The following is a 7,415-nucleotide window of genomic DNA, read 5'->3' on the forward strand; positions in this document are numbered from 1 at the left end:
TGCATAATGCCTCTAAAGTCCTAGACTCAGAACTGGCACACGGTCACTTCTGATTAATTCTATTGGCCAAAGCCAGTCATAAGACCATCCAGTTTCAAGGAGTGGATAAACCCTAACACACTGTCAGTGGGAATGTAAAATGGTCAACCACTATGGAAAGCGGTATGGCACTTGCACCAAAAGTTGGAAACAGAAATACCGTGTGATTCAGAAAATCCCTCTATTAAGTAAGTGTATATCCTAGAGAAATAAGAGCTGTAAGACAAATAGATATATGCACACCCATATTAACCGAGCACCATCACAACTGCAAAATCATGGAAGCAACCTAAATGCTCATCAATGGGAAAATGGATAAACAAACTATTGTACATGCACATAATGTGATACCATGCAATATTAAAGAATAATGATGAATGAACCTGGAGGACATGATGCTGAATGAAATTAGGCAATCACAAAAGGACAAATTGTGTGAGACCACTATTGTAAAAAGTCAAGAAAAACTTTTCACACTAAAGGACATATTCTTTGATGGTTACAAGGGTTAGGAGGAAAAGAAGGTGATAAATTCACTGGCTAGAGCGTAGACACGTGCTAACTTGGATGCAGGGGAAGGTAATATACAATAAGAATGAAGTGGAGAAAAAAAAATAATGTAGGCAGGTAAAGACATGAGGAGATGTGCAAGGGTTAAAGACAATGGAGGTAAATATTGTTATATACACATTCCTACAATAACAGTACTTAACAACAACAACAACAACAATAACAGTAATCTACAGGTAGATGCCTGAGTAGACACTCAGGCTGAATGGGTATGGGAAGGAGACTGGGAGTGACCCACAAATATCTAAGAGTTGAACAAAGAATACTTGTGCATGGGCATTTGCCTTTGCTGAAAATATATCCAAGAATGTGGTGGAGCATACTGGGAGCAAAGTTATGAAAACTCCTCAGATGTTACCAAACACCTTGAAAAAATGATTTGCTGAGCTTGGGAGCTCAAGGCACAGCATGGTCAATTGGCATAACACAGTCCACAAAGACAATGTCAGATATCTAAGGAACAACTATTGGTCTCTCCTTGTCCAGAGGAAAGAAGAGTGATGAAAATTAAAGATGCTTGGAAACAGTTCATTCATTGAACTAATAGACCCCATGAACATTGTTCTCCACATCCCTGAGACCAGAAGAACCAAATGATTCCTGACTAAATGTTCTGAAAGGAATCACAATTGAAGGTCCTGGAGAGAGTGGAAAAAAATGTGGAACGAAACCCAAAATCACAAAAAAGACCAGGCTTACTGGTCAAAGAATGGTGGAACCCCAAGACAATGACCCTTGGCCAATCTTCAGGGCTAGAACTAAACTTATCCCCAAGGCACAAGTTTCAACCAAACAGCAGATAGATGTGTACAGAGGACAACAACACTAGTGAGGTATGCTCACCATGGGATGGTCAACCTTTAGAGATAAAAAAGACAGTATATACCCAAGGCCAAAGTTGAGAAGGGATGGGAAAGAAGGAGAATGGAAACAAGAAATACAGGGAGGAAGTGGGATGACTATTGTTGCATGGAGGGAATCGTGATCATTGAGATGAGACAAAGTGTATGATTTGTTGGATATAAGATTGATGATCTGCTCTGTTATCCTTTACTCAATCTACCAATCCACAATAAAACATTAAAAATAATAAGAGCATGGATAAATTTGAAAAGATAAGGAATAAATCTGTAGCCATTTTTGTAACATGTATGTACATACCACACCCACTTCTACAAAGAACTAATCATTTGCTGTGTTCTCACAGCATTTTTTTTCAATCCCCAAGTGTAATATAACCTTATTTACTTAGTTTGTATTTAGGTTCCCGAGTAGTGCAAACAGTTTGTACTCCACTACTAACCTAAACGTTGGTGAGTTCAAAACCAACCAGTAGCACACAGAAGAAAGGCCCAGTAAACTGTTTCCATAAGAAATTAATACTTTTGAAAATCAGTATTACTCTGTAATGTATATTACCTTTAGATTTTCCTGTGGTTGGAGCTCCTATCTGAATGTAGGAATCATGTTTATTTATTGTTTATCCACAATCCTAGTACAAGGTCTGATCCCGAATAAGTACATCATACCTACTTACTAAATGTTGAGCGAACATTAATGGATGAGCTTCTTCACTCAAAGATTATAGTTACCTGGAAATGTTTTATTGAATTAGTGAGGGTCAGTGTCTGACTGAAACTGGAAAGAGAATTCAGCACATTCTTACTTCTTAGTTGAATGTTCCTAGAATCCTTGAAGTTTTACCCTCTTTTGCCTTTACACCAATATTTCTCTGATCTAAATAATTCTGGACTCCTTTCAAAGCGAAACTATTCTTAAGGGCTACTACCTCAAGGTCAGCAGTTTGAAACTACCAGCTGCTCCATGGGAGAAAGATGAGGCTTTCTGCTCCCGTAAAGATTTACAGCCTCAGAAACCCTGTTCAGGGTCGCTATGGGTCAGAACTGACTCCATGGCACATCACAACAACAACAATGACTACGTTGATGTAAAGTATTAGGGTTTTGCTATTTAAATATGTACACACATAAAACGGGGAACTTTTAACTTTACACACTATGTAACCAGTCTTGTTTTGTTTTTGTAAAGTCCTCGCAGTGCAGTGGTTAAGCGCTAAGTGCTCACTGCCAGGTTGGTGATTCACAGTCACCAGCCACTCCACAGGAGAAAGCTTTGGCAGTCTGCTTCCGTAAAGGTCTGCAGCCTTGCAGTCAACATGACGTACTTCTACTCTCTGCTATACAGTCGCTCTGAACCAGAAGACACCTGATAGCAATAGGTAGGTGAGTATAAAACCAATAGAATCCCAATTAACATGAATTGAATGCGACAAATAACTTGTTTTGCTGAAAATAAATCAGTGCTTACAACAAGAATAGAGATTGATCTGTTATTGTCCAAGTTCACTTGAATTGGTATGCTTAAATAAATACTGTAGGAGACACTCATCCTTGTACATAAATTCAAGTGTACTCAAAAAACTCATTTCTACATCATTTCAGTAACTCACTTTAGTTTCTCTTTTTAGCTGTCACCCATCAGTCAGGTTGGTAGAAACTTAATCCTAGCCAATTCAGGATTTGTCTTGCTTTTCTTTATTATTGCAGCTAAATTCTGTGGTGCTCAGGAGTCCGTGGGTGGTGCAAATGATTATTGTGCTGGCTGCTAACTTAAAGGTGTTTCAAGTTCACCCAGAATTACCTCAAAAGAAAGGCCTGGCTGGCCATTTCAGATATACCAACCACTGAAACACCTGTGGAGCACAGTTCTAATCTGACATGCCCAACTCAACCATGACTGTGTTGTGTAGCTTAGAAGGGGCAAAAGCGATGCGAGGGGGACAGGACTTAAGTAGTGGGACAGGACAGGGGAAGTAACTCTGATTTCAAACTCTGTTCATACAGATGTTCATAAAAAAATCATTCTCAAATCTCAAGTCCCAATGAAGAGAGGCTTCATTCTTTACAGTGAGCTACTTCATGCTTCTGGTGCCTCTCCTAATGTCTATGCCTGACTGGGATATGTTGTTGTTGTTGTTGTTATGTGCCGTGGAGTCAGTTCCGACTCATAGTGACCCTATACAGGGTTTCCAAGGCTGTAAATCTTTACGGGAGCAGAAAGCCTCATCTTTCTCCCATGGAACAGCTGGTAGTTTTGAACTGCTGACCTTGTGGTTTGCAGCCCATTTCATAACCACTACACTACCAGAGCTCCTTTGACTGGGATATAGGACTCTCCATAACACTGTCAACAGCCTGTCTCCCTAGACATACTAGATGTCATCATTTATGTGGGTTTTGCTTCTTCCATAGGACTCTGTATTAGTTTCTTAACGAAGTACCACAAACATGCATTTATTGCCCCACAGTTCTGGAGGCTCCAAGTTCAAAAGCATGCTCTCTTTGGCGACTCCAGACAAAGATCCTTCCTTGTCTCTGCCTAGATTCTGGTGTTTTCCAGCATTCTTGGCTAGTCAATGTGTCACTCTAATCTCTGTCTTCATTGTCTCATGTGTTCTTCCTGTGTTCTTATAAGGATACTGTCATATTACATTTGGATCAACACTAATCCAGCATAACTGTCCTACATTGCAGATTACATCTGCAAAGACGCTATTTCCAAATCAGGTCACATTCACAGATACTAAGGATTCAATGTATTTGGAGAGGGGGCATAATTCAACTGACAACAAACTGTAACTTTGGAAGCAAAGGTCTCATACCCTCTACTCTCAGCTTCTTTGAAGATTCCTAAAGATTTTCTCTCTTCCACAGGTCCAGTGTTAGAATCAGGACACAGAGGAAAGTGGAAGAGAAGTAGTACTTCTCTAGCATCTCTGCTAGAAACACGATGGGTGACAAGAACTACTTACTATTTTTGAAATCCTATTGAGTCACATGTAACTCAGCTCTTCCACTCCATTTCGCTACTCGAATCCCTGCGTTAGCCCACCACGGCACCGGTGAGCTCTCACTTAGCATGACCATTTCATTTTGATAATGTATTTGCTTGTTTTCCTCACGAATCCAATGCAAACCCAATGCTAGTGCAATTATGCTATCATAATAAGATGTCTATAGAACCAATTTAATGGTGGAGCTTTGTATAATATCAAAAACATCAAATATGAAAAATCTTGCACAGAACTCGCAGACCTCCAAGAATATAATTAGATCTCAGATGACTGGTAACCCGAATTGGAAAACTTTCACATTCTAACAACGTTTTATTCTCTTCAATTCATTTTCTTAACAGGAGATCAGTCTAGGATTCACAAATAATGTTGGCTTACTTTTTAGTTTTGGCTTTCAGATGCCATGGTATTCCTGTTGTTTGTTGTTAAGTGTCGTTGAGTGGGTTCTGACTCATAGCGACCATGTATAGGGTTTCCAAGGAGCCGCTGGTGAGTTTGAATTGCTGACCTTGTGCATCAAACCAACCTTGCAGTCCAGTGATTATCATACAGCGCCACACCAGGATTCCTTCAAATGGCATTGTATGGGTGTATCTTATTAGCATCAGTAAGATCACTCCAAATATCACTGCCATATCCCTGACTTCCAAAAAGGACAACTCTTGGGTCTCCCAAGGCTACCTGATATTCCTGACTTCTTCCCTGGGCTTTGTCTGGGAAGCATGCTCCACTCTACAGTGATTAAATTTTTATTAATTTAATTCTTCTACTTTTTTTTCCCCTGGTATTATCCCTTAAAGTTTTCTTTAAACCTATTTAAAAAAAAAAAAAATCTTTTGTTCAACAAATACTTTTGTCTGGCCAAATTACAATTTCCCAGCAATTAGAATTTTTGACTGATGAGTCTTGAAATCTTATGACCAGTATGTAGCAAGATGCACCCTCTGGTGCATAAAGGGGAAATTTTGCTTCCCAATAAATCAAAAACATTGATTTCAACTTTGAGAAAATATTAGAAAACATAGCTAAATTTTCTGCTGCTTAACTAATTAAAATCTACCCCTGAGTGTGGATATGGTTCCATATTCTTTATTGTTTATCTTATCTGTGAATTCTCAATACTGTCATATTGACTAGACAAAGGTATTGGATTCTTCTCAACCAGCAATCTGTTGATAACAAAGCCTAAAGGTGGATGTTCTTTAACTTAGATCTCATCATAGAGTGAATTGTGTCCTGCCCAAAATATGTGTCAATTTGGTTGGACCATGATTCTTAGTGGTTTGGCAGTTACATAATGATGTAATTTGGCAGTTATATAGTAGTATAATGATGAAGTCATTATAACAGATACATGAAATGTGGAAGCAGTTTGAGAACTGGGAAATGAGTAGAAGCTGGAACAATTTTAAAGTGTTTCCGTGCAAACCCTTTAAAGGGTTGCTATGAGTTGGAAATGACTCAATGGCAGTTAGCAACAACAATGATGCAGTGAAAACCAAGATTGCCTTAAAAAGACTGCTGGTAGAATTATAGACATCAAAGGCAGTTCTGGTGAGAACACAGAGGGAAGTGAGGAGAGCTGTAACACCAGAGACAGCACAGATGGCAAGAAATGAAGGAAACTGGTACAAGATGTTGGAACAGCTGATCCACAGAGCAAGAGAGCTGAGTACCTTCAGTTGAGATTTATTGGTGGAGTAAGGTGTCTCTGAGCATTTATTGGTAGAGTTAAGAGTTTTGTAAAAACTTTGCCCAAGCAGGAAATAGGCTGAGTCAACCAAAAGGGCCTGAGGAACTAAGAGGCTGAGAATTGAGAGGCCAAAGAACTAGGAAGCAAAAGCTGATGAGACAAGGAGCATGGGAAGCACAGTTGCTCCCATCTCAAAGGGTAAAGCCATGACCTCTGGGGTCTCAGAGCTTTGGGACTTCTAAGAGCGGGAGCATAGCCTCCTATGTTTCAGAGTCAGAACTTCACCAACTTGGTTCCAGAGTGTGGGCCTACTGTTTGCTAGTGCGAGGGGTATGGGGCTGGATCTGTTGCCCAAAGTTGAGGGGCAGGGCTGCCATGTCCAGTGGGGAAAAAAACAGGTTTTGGGGATCCAGAATTGAGAGGTTAGGGTCGCACTCAGTTGTACTAGGAGAATGGGGCTTTCCAAAGCCTAGTGAGAAGAGTTGTTGTCTCACTAGCCAAGAAGGCAAAGCTGAAACGCAGGTTCAAGGGACTTCCACCCAGAAAACAAAGAATGTGGTCAATAACCATTGTCTTCAGTTTAGGACAATCATCCAGATATCTGGCTCCCCTGGGTTTTGAAGTTGCCTGTTACCCATTATATCTTCTCTCCACTGGAATGGGAATGTCTGTTTTGTGCCTATTCTATCTATTGCATGTTGGAAGCAGATAACTTGTATTCTAGATTTCACAGGTTCATAGATGAAGAAGAATTTTTCAGAAGATGAGATTTTGGGCTTGGAGTCAATTTAAGACTTTTGGATGATATTATTGGGTGAATGTGTATTATATCTGGCACAGATACAAATTTTGAGGATTTTGGTGTGGTGCTGTAGGATAAGCACTGGACTGCTAACTACAAGGTAAGTGGTTCAAACACACTGGCAACTCCTTGGAAACCCTACACAGGCTTGCTATGAGTTGGAAGTGACATGATGGCACTTAACAATAACAAAGGGTAAAATATCATGAAATGAATTGTGTCTCCCCTCCCTAAAATAAGTGTCATCTTGGCTGAACCATGATAGTAAGTAATTTGACAGTTATGTAGTGATGTAATCATCATTTGAAAGACAGGAAAGAAAGAAAAGACAAAAATGAATGTCAGAAGAGACTCTGAAACTTGCTCTTGAGAATAAAGAGGCTAAAGCAAATAGAAGAAAGGAGGAAGTAAAAGAGCTGACCAGAAAATTTCAAAGG

Source organism: Chrysochloris asiatica, unplaced genomic scaffold, assembly GCF_000296735.1.
Source record: "Chrysochloris asiatica unplaced genomic scaffold, ChrAsi1.0 scaffold00022, whole genome shotgun sequence".
NCBI classification, from domain to species: Eukaryota; Metazoa; Chordata; class Mammalia; order Afrosoricida; family Chrysochloridae; genus Chrysochloris; species Chrysochloris asiatica.